The sequence below is a fragment of the Camelus dromedarius genome, chromosome 4 (genome assembly GCF_036321535.1).
Source record: "Camelus dromedarius isolate mCamDro1 chromosome 4, mCamDro1.pat, whole genome shotgun sequence".
Lineage (NCBI taxonomy): Eukaryota > Metazoa > Chordata > Mammalia > Artiodactyla > Camelidae > Camelus > Camelus dromedarius.
Genome location: NC_087439.1, coordinates 93,072,210 through 93,090,724, shown reverse-complemented (window position 1 = coordinate 93,090,724; position 18,515 = coordinate 93,072,210). Strand labels below are relative to the sequence as shown.

Sequence of the window (18,515 nt, the reverse complement as noted above, 5' to 3'; positions counted from 1 at the left end):
CCCACCAATGAAACCAAGATGCCGGCTCTCCAGCCTACAGGTGGACGAGCAGGGGTTTGAACCCGGGTCCCGCTGGCGACAGAGTCCGTATCCCTTCTTGGTATCTGTCAACAGGTGAGATTTGTCACCTACAGGGTGACCTGAGAGAAGCACCTTTTCATTAAAGTTTCAGTGGGGATGAATGCAGGAGGATCATGTCACGATGGCCAGGACTCTGAGTCAGGGAGAGAAGCCACGAGAGAGGTCAGCCTGAGACAGACAGCACCCCCATCTCACAGAGACACCACGGATTCCCCCCAGCGGGGAGGCCATGACCAGGGCTCCACAGAGGAGCATTTATTCCCGGAATGCTCTCCTGGTAGGATCAGGTCGCAAGGTCACCTGGACGGGAACACAGACTGTCCTCTCCATCACGGCCTGTGGCAGCCATCTCAGGAGCCACGACGTTCCACAGTCCAGTCCCCCGGCTTGCGACAGGCGAGGCGCAGCCCTGCCCTGCACCCCGACCTCCCTCGGGCTTCTGCGCTTAGTGTGGGCCGTCTCTGTGTCTCTTAGTTCAGCTTAGATACAGATGACTTTTTCCAAAAAAATTTTATCAAAGATGAATCTTTATAGCTATCTGGCATGTATATGTGTTTATGTACAATACCACACACACACGGACACACACGTGAACCCCTGCTGATCCCCGAGTTCTCTGCCCAGCACAACTGAAGACCGGCAGTGTTCACAATAGTACGACCGGCCTAGGAACACACAGCAGCACTCCGACCAGCGTCCCTCTGCTCCAAGCCCGACCTGGCTGAAGTAAGGGCAGATCTGTAGCCGATGGGTTTGGGGTGCTTGTAACAAGGACATTTACTTTGCCTTCAGAGTTTCCACATCTCAACAAGAAGCTTCACAGCACCTCCGATGTCCGTCCAGGTGGTTCGGCGTAGGGAGGGATGTCTGACTGGTTCTGTAAGGGCCACGCCCGGTTGTATCCTGCGCTGAGCCGTTGACCTGGTCCTCCACCGTGACCTTGCTCTGGTCACCGGCTGCTCCACTCCAGCGGCGTCTCGCAGCGCTGGTGTGATTCCTAGCAACGCTTCTGCTTTGAATGAGTGACTGACTTCCTTGTGCTAACAAGTCTGCATTCTGCGTGTCAATAATTAACTGCAGAACTGGCAAGTCCAGTGCTTTCTCTCAAAAACTGTTAACATTGAATCATGAAGACAGTCTTGGTTTACATGTCTTGTGTATGTTTTTCCTGATACTGTGCAGACTTTAGCAAATCTAATCCCTGTGAGTTTGAAGCTGCTTGATAATCGTTTCCTAATCTTTCTTTCACTCTGTATTCCTGAAGATTCCAGGGATGTGTTTTAGCCTCAGATACATTTCCACTAAGCCCCAAACAGACCCAAGATGCTGACTGTGCTCTAAACCAAATTTTAGGTAAAGATAAGTCTCTGCTTTATTGATATTTACTTTAATGTTTTAATAAGTGTCTTCTCTCTCCACCAAATTCAGGAGAGAAGGGTCGGCCTGCTGGAAGCGTCGGTAACCGGCCCCTTTCGTGCGGTTAAGGTGCGATGCCGTCTGTGCCCTCTTCTGCTTAGCGACGGTAACTCAGTTTTTTCCATCGATAACAATAAACAATGGAACCTCGTCTGTTTAGGGAATGGCAAAGTAGGACTCTGAATTCAATTATGTGTTAAAGATATTAATCATCTAGCTAATTGCCTGAGGAATATTGTTGCCTAGAGCAGGGGAAATTATTTTGACCAAACAGTATTTGTTTAATTAGATTTTACAAATCAACGAATGGAAAAATAAATAAATGTGTCCAAGGCTCTATACCGGGCATGAGATGACTGAGATCTGGCCTGGTGTTCGAGGCTCTTACACTCCAGCCAATGACATGCGGGGTGGCTTTTCTGGGCAGGATGGCAGACTGTGGTTCTCATTTAAACAACCACCATGGAAGTCACCTTGAATCATTTTTTGAAACAAGCATACTTCTGGACCCCTCTGCCTGTCTGTATGTCCATAGGTAAATGCATAACCAAAAATCATAAAATAGAAACACTACACACCTTCATTGCAGAATGGAGTTAAAAATTAGCTACATCCCGGAATCCATGGGGCATTTCCACAAATGCAATGTTGACGGGACGAGACAGGGAAAATCACTGAATGGTGAGAAATGCTGCAAAGCCCTGGGCGAGTCACATCACCTTGCTGGGCCTCAGTTTTCTCATCTGTAAAATGGAGATAACAGTAGCAATAGGTTTAGCAATATTTTTATTGATTCAGATACTGATAGCAGGAGAGGAGATGACTGTCAGTTTGGTCGAGGTGTTTGTTCTGGGGAAGCGTGATGAGGACAGAGGCTTGATCTGTAAGGTCGAAGAGGGTCACCGACTGGGCTGTCATACGTTCCTAGTGCCCATGCAGGTTCAAAAGAACATGGAGCTAAAATTATCAAAGGGGCTCATCTCTGTTGCTGTTGTTGTTGTTTTTCTTTCACAATAAAAGCATGGATTCCACGCACTATGATATAAACAGATGAAATCTCCCGACAGGTTGGCAGAATGGTAGCCGCCACGTGGGGAACCGATAATGGGAAACTAGCAGGGGCACGCTCACCACGTCAGGTCCCACGCGGGTCCTGCTGGGCGCTTGGCAGCCACGCTGGAAATCGCGGAAATGACTGACACGTCTGTTTTTCAGAGGTTTGTCTGCCAAGAACGAGGCTAGCCTGAAACAATTGGATTTTCTTCCCTGCAGGACTCGGTCACCCAGACAGAATGGAGGGTGGGACAGGGAGCGGGGCAGCCGCCCGCCTGACTCAGCCACTGCGCTGCCCAGCGCATCACGAGGGGGCCGGTCCGGGTGCACCTTCCACTGCGACGCTCGCACTTCTCTCTTTCCACGCGGACCGTCCCTTGGGAACACAGATCCTGTCGCAAGTTCACTTCAAATCTCTGCCACGTGCGTTTATAAGTTCTCCTGCCCCCTCCGTTTCTGCTCCCGGAACACAGATGTGTGTTTGAAAGTCAGTTTAGGGAGTGTCGAGGGCAGGGTCATGCTGACGAGAGGGTTGGGAGCCCACCTGAGCAATGCTCATGAATAAGGAGTGGGCAGAAGCAACCCTGGATTCGTTCATTCCACAGTGATGTCTTGATGCACCTCTCATGCGCAGGTGGTGTGCCAGGCGGGTGATGGGCACAAAGAAAGAATCAAATGAAATAATGTACTCACACGTTGTCATTTTCCTGGGAGAACAACTGACCGAGCGATGAGGGCTGGGAGGTGATGGGCTGCATTTCAGGACAACCAAAGAGAAGTTATCTCGCTCCCCAGGGGCCTCTACACTGCGTTCTCCTTTCAAAAGCGAGCAGGGACTTGTGCACCTTGCATTATGGCAAAGTAACTGGGCTGTAATTGCCACACACAGCTCCTAAAACCAGCCTCAGGGTCGCGCATCACAAGGGGAGCCAGTCCGGGTTCACCTTCCACTGTGATGCTCACACTTTGCGAGCAGCAAGTGGGCTTCTCATTTCACACCATCATTCCTTGCTTTATATTTTAGCATTTTAAGAGAGGTTTCTTGTAATTTCGTTAAGTGTTATGTATTTGAATCTTGTTGAGAACACAGATCAGGTATTTTCTCTGATTATTCTTCTCCTTCTTTTTGAAGAAAGGTTATTTCAGAGGAAGGTAGGCCCTCTGGGTCTGTCGGAACCTACTGGTCTCTCTTTCTGGACCAGTGCTGAGTTGTCATGGTGATGGTGCTGCGTGGTCATGGTGTGAGGATTCTCATTCCACTTGTTGGAACAAGCTCTTTGCCTGACCAGCTTTGACTCAAGGGCAGGTGGGCATTCAGCTCAACTCTGCCAGAGACCACTGGAGGTTCTGCCAAAGTCCAAACTCCAGGCAAGTCCCAGGGAGGCAGGGAGGGTTGGATCAGGAAAGGCTGGGGGTTACCAGTCAGTTCAGGGCCTGGAAAGCTGGGGATAAGCCTTGACTCAGAGCTTTGTCCTTGGCTCTTAATGTAGCCAGGATCCCAGGGAGAGCTTCCCTGCTCTGCCCATCTGTCTGCATGGTATGATGGACTGGCTGGGGCACCCCAAAGCTCCCTGTGGTGAGAGGTGGCAGAGCTCACGGCTGCTAAACTCTCATCACCCTCTCAGCCTGGAGCATGAGAGCTTTCATTGTTGGCATCACTTAGAAGTGTCAAGAATGGCCACTGGGCTCTTCCCAGGACCTCTAGTCTTCTTCTTCTCTCCTCCATTCTGCTGTGGACCGCTGCTCCCCCGCTATTGCCCGGAAGTGGGACTGAAGCTGAGACAAACCATCACAGGTTGAATTTGGGCAACCTTTGTCTTTCTGAGCAAACACTACCGTTCTGGAACTGTGAGGACTGTTAAGTGCTCAGGGCATCCAGCCAGCTGCTTGGGAATCGAGTGCGCACTGGCACGAAACTTGACAGTGGTGATCTGGAACCACACTCTGCTCTTTGGGTTTTCTCCTTTTTGAAGAACTGCGGGTTTTAACTGTATTGCACGTACTTAACAAGTACAGATGGGTTTTTTAAATCACATAAATCAGCACGTGGAGCTGATCGCTCAGGATGTCGATGTTCAGTGTTTCTAGGAGTCGTCCATCTACTGACGGTTTCTGGACAGAGACGGAACGTCCCTGGCGTGCTGCTCTGTGGCTGTGGACTCCTACGTGACAAAGACTTCCTCTGGTGGCGGTTGGATTACTTGTGCCACACCTCCTTGGTTACAGGCATATGCTCCCTAGCCTGAGGTCAGAAGATGGGTTCTTGGGAAGACTTTGGGGCGAGGAGGTAGAAAGGGCTAAAAGAAAGCAGTGAGAGCTCCTCACGGGAGGCTGACCGCACTGTGATGAGCCGTTTGGACCGGTGGCCGTCTCCATCCCTGGGACTCTGGGATCTCACACCATCCTCACATGTCCCACTTGTAATCCCTTGTGGAAACCTTCTCACCTACATTGTTTCCAGGACGAGGAACCATGGCCAGAGACAGACTCTGGGGTAACTGCATATGCTTGCATTCCGTTTCTTCTATTTTTTCTTAAAAGTCAAGTTTGATCGATACATCTACAAATCTATCGATTTAGTATCTGTTGAAACCAGTTGACTGAAGTTAGCCTGCACCCCTCACTCCCTCTATAATGTGCTTCTCCATAAATCTGGTCCCCATCTCGAGTAGGTTTTCCTTGCAAATAAGCCTCAAAAGTATTGTGTTTAAGACCAGCCTTGGCAAACGTATGAATCAAAAGTCAAGCCCCTTTGTGGGCTCGTCCTGGTCAACTTTCTGCATCAGAACAAAGAACCTGAAAGAGAAGAGCTGGCGCTGGCGTCACAGGATCAAAGAGTGACAGCTGGAAGCGAATGATGAAGATGAAACCTACTCATAAGCCTTCCAGGGCCCACCAGCCCCAGGGCTCTAGTACGTGATTCACTCTCCCTTTCTTGTTGTTAGAAACGGTTCTCATTGTTGAATGCCTCCGACTTGTCAGGGCTGAGCCCTTTCCTCTAAATAGTTGAGGGCTGCATCATCAGTTTTAACAGTGCCCAGGAAGTAAAAGTGCGATTGCCTGGCTTCATATTTTAAAACACGCTGGCATCTTTTGTCTCTAATCTTGTTGATGGGAGGAAAAAAACCTTGAGGGGTACATTTCCATGTGTAAACTGAGCAGAGAGAGCGTAGTTCACGGAAGCTCTTGTCATGCCAAGCTCAGGTTCCTGTGTCAATGCCGTGAGGTTGAATCTGCTCTGCAGTAAACCCTCCCCCCATCATCACCACCACAGGTACCATTCCAGTCTCTGCCGTTGTTTGCTGTGTATCTGTATGAAACTGCTTTCTAGATATGATCCCAGGAAGAACCATGAGAAAATCCCCAAGCCCTCTGTGCTGGTGGAAAACAAACCGAAACGGCCAGTATATGCCCCAGGTTACGAGGAAGAAATTCTCTGGAGGAAGAGAGGCTGGAGTTGGCTTCGAGCAGTTGACCAAGAACTTGGAGAACTTTGTTACTTCTGGAGACAGGAGACAGAGCTGGATGTGACAAAATGCAAGATGTCCAAGAGACCCAGATTGCCACTGAGCCAGACACCAGAAGTCCAGGGAGATGACCGCCGGGGGAACTAGACGGGATGCAGACTTAAGGAGCCACGTGGTGCCTGGGCTCAGACACTTAAACTGGGTATAGTCTCTAGTAAGACACAGTTTGGGTAAGGCTGAACAGTGAACATTTTGTACGACTCAAACTAGTGCCCTTCTTAGAGTCTGTGCCCTTGTGAAGTCCTGAATGTATAGTAAAATAGCCCGTTTTACCCTATTTAAGACCAGTCTAAAGGGTTTCTGTTAAGATGTATTTCTGGAGAAGAAAAATGAGGAAGAAATAAAAAAGATCTTAAAAACATCTTTTTATTTCTAATTTCACTCATTGTAAAAAATTTGGAAAATATAAAGAAGAAACATGAAGCAAGAATATCTCCATCACTTGATGACAATGAATTTTATATTTTCCAGTCTTTGTCCATACAAATTTTTTAATTGAATTACTGTCAGTTACAATGTGTCAATTTCTGGTGTACAGCACGTCTGTACAATTTTAATGTGGTTGTTATCACCGTGTCACAGGGACGCCCTTAGCAGCAGGGGAAGCTGAGGAGATGAATGAGCACTTTGCCATTCTGAACAGAATAAAATGGAAGAAGAAGCAAATGTACGCTGGGTAGACGCCAGCAGTATCTGCCGCACTGTACTCATGTTGTGTTAAAAACACTGATGTATTTTTCCCCAAAGCCAGTTAAATAGAAAGAAATGTAAGGTTTTTGTAGATGTTTTGAAAAGACTGAACTACAAATATGAGCAGTCATTCGTAGGAAAGAGCCAGCTTTGAGTACATCAAATATTAAGAATTTGGGGGGCAGAGGGAGACTTTTGGGAAGAAAAAAAGATTAGAAGTATCATGGAAACACAGAGAGAAATGTGAATACCTACTGAAAGCGATAAATCTCAAGACAAAGGTCATCCATGTAGGGTTCTCCCCACCACCCTGCCCCCTCTGTCAGCCACACACTTTCTTCTCTGGGTGCATTTACGTTTATAAAATGCTCCCTCTACTTCTTGTTTTTCTCCCATTTTCTCCAGATCAAAGTTTCTCAAAAAATTCTGAAATACTATATGTATCAACCATATCTAAGCATCTAACATAGTCTAAAGCCACTTGTTTGCAAAATATCATTGAATATTGCATTCACTGAACACAAAAGGGAACCTATCATCTGAGATTTTTTGCACATTTACATTGCAGTGTATCAACAGCTGCTATCAAGGCTGAGGTCCCTTTCCTCTTACTACACTCTCTGAAAGTCAGCTTTATGAAACTACTCCTTTCTCTTCCCTTTCTTCCTTCCTTACTTCCTTTTATCCACATTCATCCATCCATTTAACCATCCATCCATCTTTTCTTTCTTCCTCCCTCCCTTCTTTCTCTCTTCCTTTCTTTTTCTTTCTCTTCCTTTCTTTCTTTGCTTTCTTTCTTTTCTTTCTCTCTTTCTGTTTCTCTCTTTCTTCCTTCCTTTTTCTTTCTTTCTTTCTTTCTTTCTTTCTTTCTTTCTTTCTTTCTTTCTTTCTTTCTTTCTTTCTTTCTTTCTTTCTTCCTTCCTTCCTTCCTTCCTTCCTTCCTTCCTTCCTTTCTTTCTTTTTCTTTCTTTCTCTTTCTTTCTTTCTTTTCTTTCTTTCTTTCTTTCTTTCTTTCTTTCTTTCTTTCTTTCTTTTTCTTTATTTCCTTCCTTCCTTTCTCTCTTTCTCTGTTTCTCTCTTTCTTCCTTCCTTCCTCTTTCTTCCTTCCTTTCTTTCTTTTTCTTTCTTTCTCTTTCTTTCTTTCTTTCTTTCTTTCTTTCTTTCTTTCTTTCTTTCTTTCTTTCTTTCTTTCCTTCTTTCTTTCTTTCTGCCTTCCTTCCTTCCTTCCTTCCTTCCTTCCTTCCTTCCTTCCTCTCTTTCTCTCTCTCTCTCTTTCTTTCTTTCTTCAAAATAGCCTCTGTGTGATCTGGTCAATACTAACTGAGTAATTTTAAGCAAGTCACTCACTACACTTTTCAAAGCCTGGATTTCATCAGGTACAAAATTAAAGGTTTTGGAACAATCTTTATTATTCTTTATATGTAATAATCAATATATACTTATCACAAAAATCTTGCAATCCTAAGGCTGGTATCCAGAAAGCAGAAGTGACTTTCCTAAGTCACACAAAAAGTCTGCGGCAGAGCTGAGAGCAGAACACAGGTTTCAATCAGTGATGTGGATTTATTTGATTTCACCAGTATTATGTCCTGAACTTGACTCATTAAGAAACACACAACTGATTTTAACAACAACAACAAAATTAAGGTTGTAACTAAACATTCTCATCTCTACTGTGTTTATTATTCAAATAGGGAAAAAATGGTCCTTTCTATCAAGCTTCTCAACATAAAAAGAAATTAGGTTGTTTCAGCCCTTGTCATATTGTTAAATCTTATGTGATTGTATTAAATATGTATTGACCATAATATTGTCCCCTAGATTACATAGATTTATAATAAATTTTTGAGATCCTCTTGAGGGGTTAGATAATGTTAAGTTTAACATCTTTCTTTTAAATCAACACTTGAAACTTTTGGGACTTTCCACTGGATAGTGGCTTCTCTTAGGAGCACCGCTGGACACAAAGTAGTTTTTGAGTCATCCTGTTAATATGTCATCATACACAAGGAGTGTTTCACCATACATATGGCATTTTTTTCCCTTCCTTCAATCTCTTCCTGAAAGGGTAGCTTTCTCCGGAAAATGGTAATTCACTCATCATGCTGCTTCAGCCAAGACGCAAAGTCATTGGAGCACCAACTCCAGCAAAGTCTTGGAAAACCCACTAAAACCACTGAACACTCTGGGGGAGATTTGATCAAGGACCAGCTGGCTCCTTTTCCCATGTTCTCAGCTTCTCTTGTGAAATTTATCCTGCGGGATGGGAGGAGGAGGCAGAGCAAACCTGAACTTGGGAGGGAGTGTAGGAACGGAAATTAGAAGTCCCAAGTTGCAGTGCCTTGGGCTCCCTGCAAAAGCAAATCCTCAGACAAAAACATCCTCAACAGAAATGCCTGGGACTGCCTCAGATTATGTGCAGATGAGTAGAAATTCAAAATCAATTACAAAACATGGAAAAAAAGGCCACTCTGAGTGAAAATACAATAAAGTACATACAATATATACAAAATACATACAATAAACCACAGAATAAATTCCCCAAGGACCTCAGTTATTGGAATTTTTATACACAGACTATAAAATAACTATATTTGAAGAAATGAAAGAATAAAAGTGACCACTAGCAATGGACAATTAAAATTTCAGGGAGGGGAGAGGGTATAGCTCAGGGGTGTCCTGGATTCAATCCCCAGTTCCTCCATTAAAAATAAATAAATAAATAATCCCCCCCCCCCGATTTCAGGGACATTTTTAAATAATCAAATTTTACAAATAAAATTATAATTAATAAAATGAAAAACTCAATAGATGGACTACAAGTTTATTAAATACAGTTGAAGAAAGAACTAAGAATCAGATCTGACCACATAAGCCAGTATTTAACACAGAGACATATAAGACGATGGAAAATACAGGGCAGGGGAAGAAACACAAAGCAGGAGGTGGGCAAGTACAACGTACGTCTAACCAGAATTCCAGAATAGAGAGAATGGGAGAGGAGATGTATTTGAAGAAATAATGGCTCAGAACTTTCCAGAACTCATGAAACTACACATCCCCACTTACAGAAAACACAACAAACCCAAGCTGGTTCAATAAAAAGAAGTTCACACCAAGCCAGATTATAGTAAAATTGCAGGAGATCCAATGAAAAATAAGACCCTAAAAGCAGCAAAAGAGAAGAAACAAGTGAAAATTAGATTTACTGGAGACTTGTTTGCAGTAAATGGAAGCCAGAGACAGTGTGACGAAACCCTTACAGCTGACTCAGGATTGTCAGCCTAGTAAACTAACATTTACAAACAATGGCAAATCGAAGAGAACTTTAGAAAGAAACAATGGTTTTACTACTAAAAGACTTTAACCAAAAGGACTCCAAAATGTGCTCTCCCAGAAACGGAAATAACCCCAGAAGGAAGGTCTGATGTTGAAGAAATAGTGAGGAGAATAGTTTTCAGAGAAGTGGATACATTTTTAAAAGTCTACATAAAATAATAACAATAATGTAAACAAAGAACAGCATGCTGGGAAACAGCAGCAGGTCAGTCTGGAGGTGGGATGGCCATTCCAGAGACGTCAAGACATTGATTCACTTCAGACGTGAGGTTCAGGAAGTCTGAATTCCAAATGTAACCACTAGGAAAAAAGAAAAAGAGTATGACTTTCAAATTAGAAGAGGGAAAAATGGAAGAAGAAGAAGAAAAGGGAGAGGGAGAGGGAGGAAGAAGGAGAGGAAGAAGAAAACAACAACAGCAAATCAACTTATTCAAACAGAGGGAAAAATCAAATAGAGAATGAGTGGGGCAAACATAAGGCACAAAGTAAGAGGAAGAAAAAGCTTTCATACATAATAATTACAATAGACAACAATGAACTAAACTTTCTACTGAACATACACAGTGGATCAGCTTTGAGTAAGAAAAAAATCTACTATGCTTTATGTAAGTGAGACACACCTAAGGTGTATGGATACTGCAAGTTAGAAGCAAAAGAATTAAGGATACAAGGCATGTACTAAAGAAATCTGGAGTAGCTGTGAAAACATCAGACAACGTAGATTATTGTTAGGGATAAGAGTGGTCACTATGTATTGATGCAACAATTCTAAATTTGTATTATTCAAAATAGCTACAAAATTTACAAAGCAAAAATTGATAGAACTAACAGATGAAATGGGCATATTCTTCACTGGGATGGAAGAATTCAACATGCCTTTCTCAGTTACTGATATGTCAAATAGACAAAGACATTAGTATAGGTAGACAAGATCTGTCCAGCGCTATTTACCAACCTCAGCTCAACAGACATTCAGCACTGGGGAAATACACATTCCTCCTCGCACTCAACAGCGGGGAAATCGACATCCTTTTCACGTACAAGTGGAGTATCTTCAAAAGTTGAACATGCTGTGGACCATAAAGAAAATCTCAAAGCAAACAAACCAAAAAATCCCCACATCATACAGATCGTGTTTTTTGACAACAATGCAAATTAGTTAGAAATGAATTAATTAAAAACATATATTTAAAAATTTAAAGTCACATATATTCTACAGAAGATGTGCTTCCATAGAAAAAGGTATCTTGGCAATATTGGGTTAAATCAAGTTTATAACAGTAATAACAGTGAGGAGGAAGAGGAGAAAGAAAAGCACTTTTTGCTGCAGGAGTGTTCGTGTGCCCTGATACACTAATGTAATCACTCATTTCTAAGTGAACATGCTGTACACAATCTTCCATGTGCTTATTGCATCACACAATTTTCTCCCCATGGAGTAACTCCTGGAACCAGTGTTCCATGGAACGTACTTCGGAAAACATTGTTCCACCGTAACTCCGGCACATACTTCATATAAACCCTCTTATTTTTATTAACCTTATTTAACTTCCTCTGGCAACTGCAAGGCTGGATAGGACGTCTCCCAGGATGCATCCAAATAAAACCACGAGTCAGCGCTCCTGCTGCGAGGAGCAGGGCTACCCCTTGCACAGCGTGCTGTGATGACCAGGAAAGAATCGTTTCAGCAGGAAGAAGACATGCAAAGATAGGAATATTTGTGTTTGTAAATTGTCCTCATTTTTCAAAAGCACTTGAGCTGCCCTAATCCCCGTCAAAGCTCTGAGACCCGCTGTACAATTCCTTCAACTACACCTCAGACTTGTCAAGACAGCCTGACTCTGTTGGGTTTGACCCTCATCCAAAAAGCCTCCCTTTCTAGACAGTTAAGAGACCTCATTTTCTTTCCAGATCAGTGAGGCTGTGACAGGGCCATGAATCACTCTGTGGACCAGGAGTTCATCCATCCTGTGGCCTGGAGAAATAAACCATTGTTCCCCCTTTCCAGGCCTTCCTCCTGTGCTCTCCCTCTTGTGTGGAGATAATTCATTACTCCTGCTGTGTCAGGGGCCCACCTGTGTCACATTAAAGAGCCACCAGGATGGATCAGGGGATGGAAAAGCAGTGAACCCACGCCGGGGCAGGGCCAGGTCTGAGGAGTGGGTTTTTCATATTGGAATCTCACATTTTAGGGAAGGACATAAGCTCACACATTGTGAGTTCACTTGATAGTATTTTCATACACCTGAGGAAGTACATGTGTTAATCCGAGACAGTGATCTTTAAAAATGTATCCAAAAATTCTAGGTATTCCTCCATTCAAAAGATGGAGCTTAATTCTCCTTCGCATGAGTGTGGGCTGGACTTGGTGACTCCTTCTAATGAACAGAGTATGGCAGAAGTCAAGGGAAGTCACTTTGGAGATGAGGTGTAGAAGATTCTGCGGCTCCCATCTGGCCATGCTTGCTTCTCTCTGCATCTCTTCTTCTGGGGGAAGTTGTGTCATGAACACTCTTTGGAGAGGTCCACACAGCAAGGAACTAAATCCTCCTGCAACAGCCACATGGGTGAGCTTAGAAGCACAACCTCCAGCCCCAGACAAACCTTCAGCAACTGCAGTCCCTGTTGACAGTTTGACTGCAGCCTCATCAAAACCCTGAGTCAGAGCCATCCAGATGAGCTGCTCCTGGATTTCTGACCCTCAGAAACTGAGTTCATAAGTTTGGGGGATAATTTGTCATGCGGCAATAGGTAACTCATACACCCAGTGATCAGAGCTGTTTGGAACATAGGGAGGCCTTGATGAGATCATCGCAGGGAACCTGTGTCAACTCCACACAGCTAGGGCGGTGTTGGGCTAGTGGAGAAAAAGAAACACTATACCTAGGAGGCTGAATTATGGGGGGAGGTGACAAGAATAAGGATGCTCACGAGATACGGGAACAGTCCCTGCAGTTCAGTTCCCTACCAAAAGCAGACAGAGGGGGCGAGATCCAGACCACGTGGACCCAGCAATGGGGCTGGCAAAGTGTTGGAGAGGGAGGGAGTGCTGGTAAAGGTGTCCTTGAGGATGGTCTCACCTGCTACAGGAGAGAGAGATGCTGGTGTGATGGGTGTGGGGAAACCTGAGTGCAGTGTTAGGTCTGGCTGGCTGGTGATGGTGCCTGTGGTGGTCAGAGGGAGACTGGAACAACCCCAACAGGCTGCACCAAAGCCTGGTCTTCAGTTGACCCTGCCAAGCAGTCCAAGTGCTGGGGGCATTGGTAGTGATGGTCCAAAGGGCAGAGCCTGAAACGACCTGGGGCTTCAACTGATAGATCAGACTCTAAGGGGAGAGATCTTGATGTCTCCTGCCCACAGAGGATGAAAGCTCACATTTGGACATTCGGGCTGGAATGGGAAAATTAAGACCTGAGATGTACTTATCCTTCTGAGGTTGGGATTTACTTAAGCTTTGAGACACAAGGGGCCTTTCCTTATTCTCTCTTCAAGATTAAGATTTAATGAAAGAAAAAGCAAACAAAAGTTAGAAAATACGTTTTAAAACATCGTTAAGAAATAAATAAAATTTTAATGACTTATTGATACAAAGCTTTCCCCCTAAATTCCTATTTCATGAAAATTAATTCTAATATGGTATTGTCATAATGCACGTCTGAATAAAAATTTAACATGAAGTTGGTTTCCCATTCCTGACATGTTAATTATGGAAGCACTGTCAAGTTAACATTGTAACAGACAGCACTGTAAATCAACTGTACTCCAATTTTTTTTTTTTGAGTTAACATTGTAACAATATTTTTCTGGGTAAGGAAATGGATTCATTGTTTTGAGACCAAATTTTGCATTAACTGAGTTTCACTGACAACCAAACATAATGACTCTACAGTATAATATCAGGGTATATGGTAAAATGAAGGAGTAAATTTATCTGTTTCCTCAACAGATGTTCACTGGATGTCTACCATGTGTCAATCAGTGTGTAAAACACTTTGAAGGTGAGTAGTTAACAGCTTGAAACAAAAATGCGGTTGCTAAGAGGACGGCGGTCATAGCGACGGCGATGTTGATGGGGAGCTGATAATGAAGGAGGCTGAGAGCTGTTCAGTGCTCTGTGCCTTGAGCTGTATTAAGTGTTGTACAGACGTCATCTCACGAAACTGTTACAACACCACCAAGTCATTACCACTAAGATCCTCATTTTGCAGATGAGAAAAAGTGGCTTATTAATTCGAATTCACTTGCCCGAAGTTATACATATAGGCTGGATCCTATATTGACAAACAAGCTCTGTGAGATTCCAAAGCCTGTGTTTTTCATTTCCACATCAGCAGGAGAAATAGAAAGGGAGCTGCCCACACTGAGGGCATATGATTAGAGATGCTGGATGAAATTTCAGAATTAAAATCTGCACGTGGAAGCAGTCAAGAGTCAACATCTGTGATGTGAAGAAGCAACTGAAAAGTCCTCTCAGAATGCAAATGGAAAGGACAAAAAGTCGAGCCTTGGGGAATGTGAAAAATGTACAGTAATTGGATTTTCTGTGGAAGAGATTAGAACCCATGGAAAAGAAGTAATAATGTATGATAGGAAAAACTTTTTGGATTTAAGAAAAATTTGATTCTTGCACCTCACTAAGTACACAGTAAAATTACTGAAAAATATAAACAATAATGTATTCTGTACAATTTTTTTTTTTACTAAAATACGAGAAAATGAACAGTTCCGAAGTGTTTGGTTCTATGGGTTTTGTCATACAAATGGGATAGAAAATAGTTCCAAAACCAGAGTAACTTCCTTCTAGTCAATCCCTCCTCCCAGAGGCAACCTCCATCCTGATGTGTCTCACCATAGATTAGTTTTGCCTGTATTTGAACTTCATATACAGTAAGTAACCATCTGGCTTCCTTTGCTCACCATATGTCTTCACTATTCATCAGTAGTTTATTTCTTTCTATTGCTGAGACATATTTCATTGTATGGATAAACAGCAATCTGTTTGTCATTTCTCCTGCTAATGAACATTTGGATGTTTCCCAGTTTTTAGCTATAATAAATAAAGTTGCTATGAACATTCTCGTGCAAGTCTTCTTGTAGACATATGTTTTATTTCTCTTGGGTAAATACCTAGCAAAGGATTTGCTGAGACAGGCAAGTTTATGTTTGACTTTGTAAGAAATGGCCAAACGGTTCTACAAAGTGTCTGCGTGGCTTCCCACCCTCACCAGCCATGTGCCAGACTTCCACTTGCTCCCCGCCCTGGCCAGCGTTTGGTGCTGGCCGTGTTTCTCATTTTCATTTGGGTATGAAGTGGTGTCTCGTTTGTGGTCTCAGTTTTCATTCTCTTGACGACTAAGGATGTTGAGCATTTTTCATGTGCGCACTGGTCACAGTCTGTCTTCTTCGGTGAAATGCCTGTTCAAATCATTTGCCCATTTTTAAGGTAGTGGCCTTTCATAACAAACCAGGGGAGAACTGATGAAGACTTGAACCGAGGGAGTCATGACGGTGATCATATAAGCGTCTATGCCTGGTTCAGAACAAGCTTAGCTGAAGGATGGTTGTACTTCTTGGAGTCATTATAAAAAATCTCTTTTGAAGCCTTTTTTGATTCATTCTCAAGGTAGTCCCAATGCCTTTATTGGCTTTCCATTTCTAATTATTTCCCCTTATTTGGTTGTGTATTTGAACACGGGATTTATTACAACCACTTTTCTCTGGAAGCTCCCAATGTAGGAAGCATAAAATGAGCTCAATCAGCTTTAGTGCATACATTTATGTTTTCATTTACTTACTAGCATGCATATTATGAAATCTGTCTTCTAGTAATCACATTGATTGAATATAAGAAATAAGTTTGTACAAAATGAAACAAATATGAAGTGAATTTTAGATGGTATAAAGTAAGAGAATGGCTTAGTATCTCTTAATCTGTAACATCTATACCATGGATTCATGAGTTGTGATCTCAGTGTGCTTTTTAATATGGTGATATCTTGCTTTGTTTTGCCCTCAGAAGTATGGAAAGGCATGGTTAATCAAATCTAAACTGTAATAAAATATTATATTAGAGCAGTTCATTGGGGAAAAAACAACATGAGATTTATACAATAGGGACAAGAAACCAACTCCAAAAACAAAAGGAATTCTTCAGAGCAGAAAATGTTGTACAGGGCATAGGAGCACATCTCATAGAAATGATACAAGAAAACTTCTCTTAGTTGAAGACAGTTACAAGTCCTCAGATTGAAAGGCCCACCAACACCAAGAGAAATAATTGAAAGGAAACCATGGCCAGTGATGATGTATTTCAAGGGCAAAGGGAAGTTCTTTTGTGCACCTAGGAAATGCATTTTAAAGGCAAACACATAATCAAATTAGTCTCAAACTTTCTTCTGCAGCACAAAAAAGAAAGTGCTGAAAACCAACACATCGATATTTCTACAAACCTGAGGGAAAACTATTGCAACCCCCAAAATGCTGTATCATCAAGCCAGTGTTTATTTGTGAGAGTAACATAGAAATTCTCAAATACAGAGGGATTCTGGAAGGATACTGTTTTAGCTTCTTATTGATGCTTTAACAAATTACCACAAACATAGGGACCTAAACAACACAGGTTTACTCTTTTACGGTTCTAGAAACCAGAAGTCCTGAAATCAAGGAGTTGTGGGGTCACATCCCTTCTGGAGGTTCTAGGGAAGAATTCCATTTCCTGGCCTTTTCCAGATCCTAGAACTTACCCACATTCCTGGTCTTACGGTTCCTTCATCCACCTTCAAAGCCAGCAAAGCTGCACGTCTCTGGCCAGTCTTCTGTCATCACAGCGCCCTCAGACTCTTCTCTTCTGCCTGTGTCCACTAAAAAGGACCCTTGTGATTACGCTGGGCCCACCCAGATAATCCATAATCTCCCCAAGTCTAGACCCTCAACTGATGACATCCACAAAGTCCCTTTTGCCTCGTAAGTTCCCAGGCTCTGAAGATTAGGACGTGGACACTTTTTGGAGTTGGGGGAGCTGTTACTCTGACAACTGCGTGTTATATACCAGACAGGACCCTTTATGAAAAAAAGTGAAGATCCTATAAATTTAAGTTTTAATTGGAAATAAAGAAAATATGAGAACAGTCAAAAAAATTTTTGAAAACAGAGAAGTAATGAACGGTACATACCTTAACAATCATGTACCAGAGTTTCGAGTGTGCATAGTCTTTGCAGCGGCAGAGGTGAGTCTTCCCCCAGCGGCCGGAGCAGCGCCTCGCCGCCAGGGGCAGGGTGTGCGGCTCCCGGCAGGCTCTCCCCTCCCTCAGGGACGACGGAGATCTTGTTTTCCCTACAGCGCCCTCCTTCGCTCCCTCCGTTTCCACTCCACCGTGCGTGCTGACCCAGCACAGCCCTTTAATTCACGCTCGACTATGGCAAATTCGGGGGCTGCGGTGGGTATCATGGCCTTGCGGGGCAGCGTGAGCGTGGGCTCCCCCGGCCCGAGCCAGGGGCGGGTGGGGTGTCAGTGCGTGGGCAGTCTCTGCTCTGGTTACGTCATCCCCAAACACCGCCAAGCCCTCCATTGCCTCTGCACTTGAAAGATTTACAACCAGGAAGTTCCACTCTTCTTGCTCCCTTTCAGGAATGTTTTGGCGGCTTCTCAGTCCTTAGCCATCAATAGGAAAAGTGAAGTGGAGGGTATTGGTGCGAATCAGATTAAAACGCAAAACAAAAGCTTTTAGATAAACTCTAAATCATCATAGCATTTGACATTCCAACAGCTTATGTAATTTTTGTTTTAATCTCTGGAGTTAGAAGCTTATACCTTTGAAGATGCAGGCCTGTCCTCCCCTGGGGAGACTGAGTTTTGGCATCTTAAAAAAATGAGTTAGCTGCCACTTAGCCAGCACACGCCAAGGGCAGAAAATACATTTAAATAAATTAATCCTTTACATAATTAAAATATTAATGCTGACTCTGGGGCATGCACATTCACAGACACACACACACACACACACACACACACACACACACACACACACACGCATACTTTCTTCTCCGAAAATCAGACAGCATGTTTCACTGACAACATTTTAACTTCAAATGGACACAAATCCCATATTTATAGACTCAAAGCCTGAAACAGTAGGAGACTCTAGTCCACAGCCTGCCATTGTCCCTTCTTGTGACCAGGGTTCTCCCACTGGCAGTTGGACCCACAGCATTGTCTCCACTCAGCCCTGCACTTCCTTTGTGAATGCATATTTTTAAATTAAATTATTTAATTTACATTTATATGAATTAATATCATTATTTGGGAGAAAATTCAGAAAAACTAGTGTAAGTCATCAAAATCCTTGAGAATCCTACAAGATCAAGTACTATTAACATTTTACTGAATATCTTACTTAGTCTTTGATAAAG

At 43.2% G+C, this 18,515-nt stretch overlaps 1 long non-coding RNA gene across 1 annotated transcript; it reads right to left on the bottom strand.

The window, feature by feature from the left end:
• Window positions 1-9,578: 9,578 nt before the first annotated feature.
• LOC116153136 (uncharacterized) lies at window positions 9,579-17,598 on the bottom strand. Its single transcript, XR_004136910.2, has 4 exons — window positions 17,279-17,598; window positions 16,850-16,966; window positions 11,062-11,176; window positions 9,579-10,406 (listed from the first exon to the last, which is right to left on the bottom strand). It is a non-coding gene; the product is annotated as an uncharacterized LOC116153136 (long non-coding RNA).
• Between the last annotated feature and the right edge of the window lie 917 nt (window positions 17,599-18,515).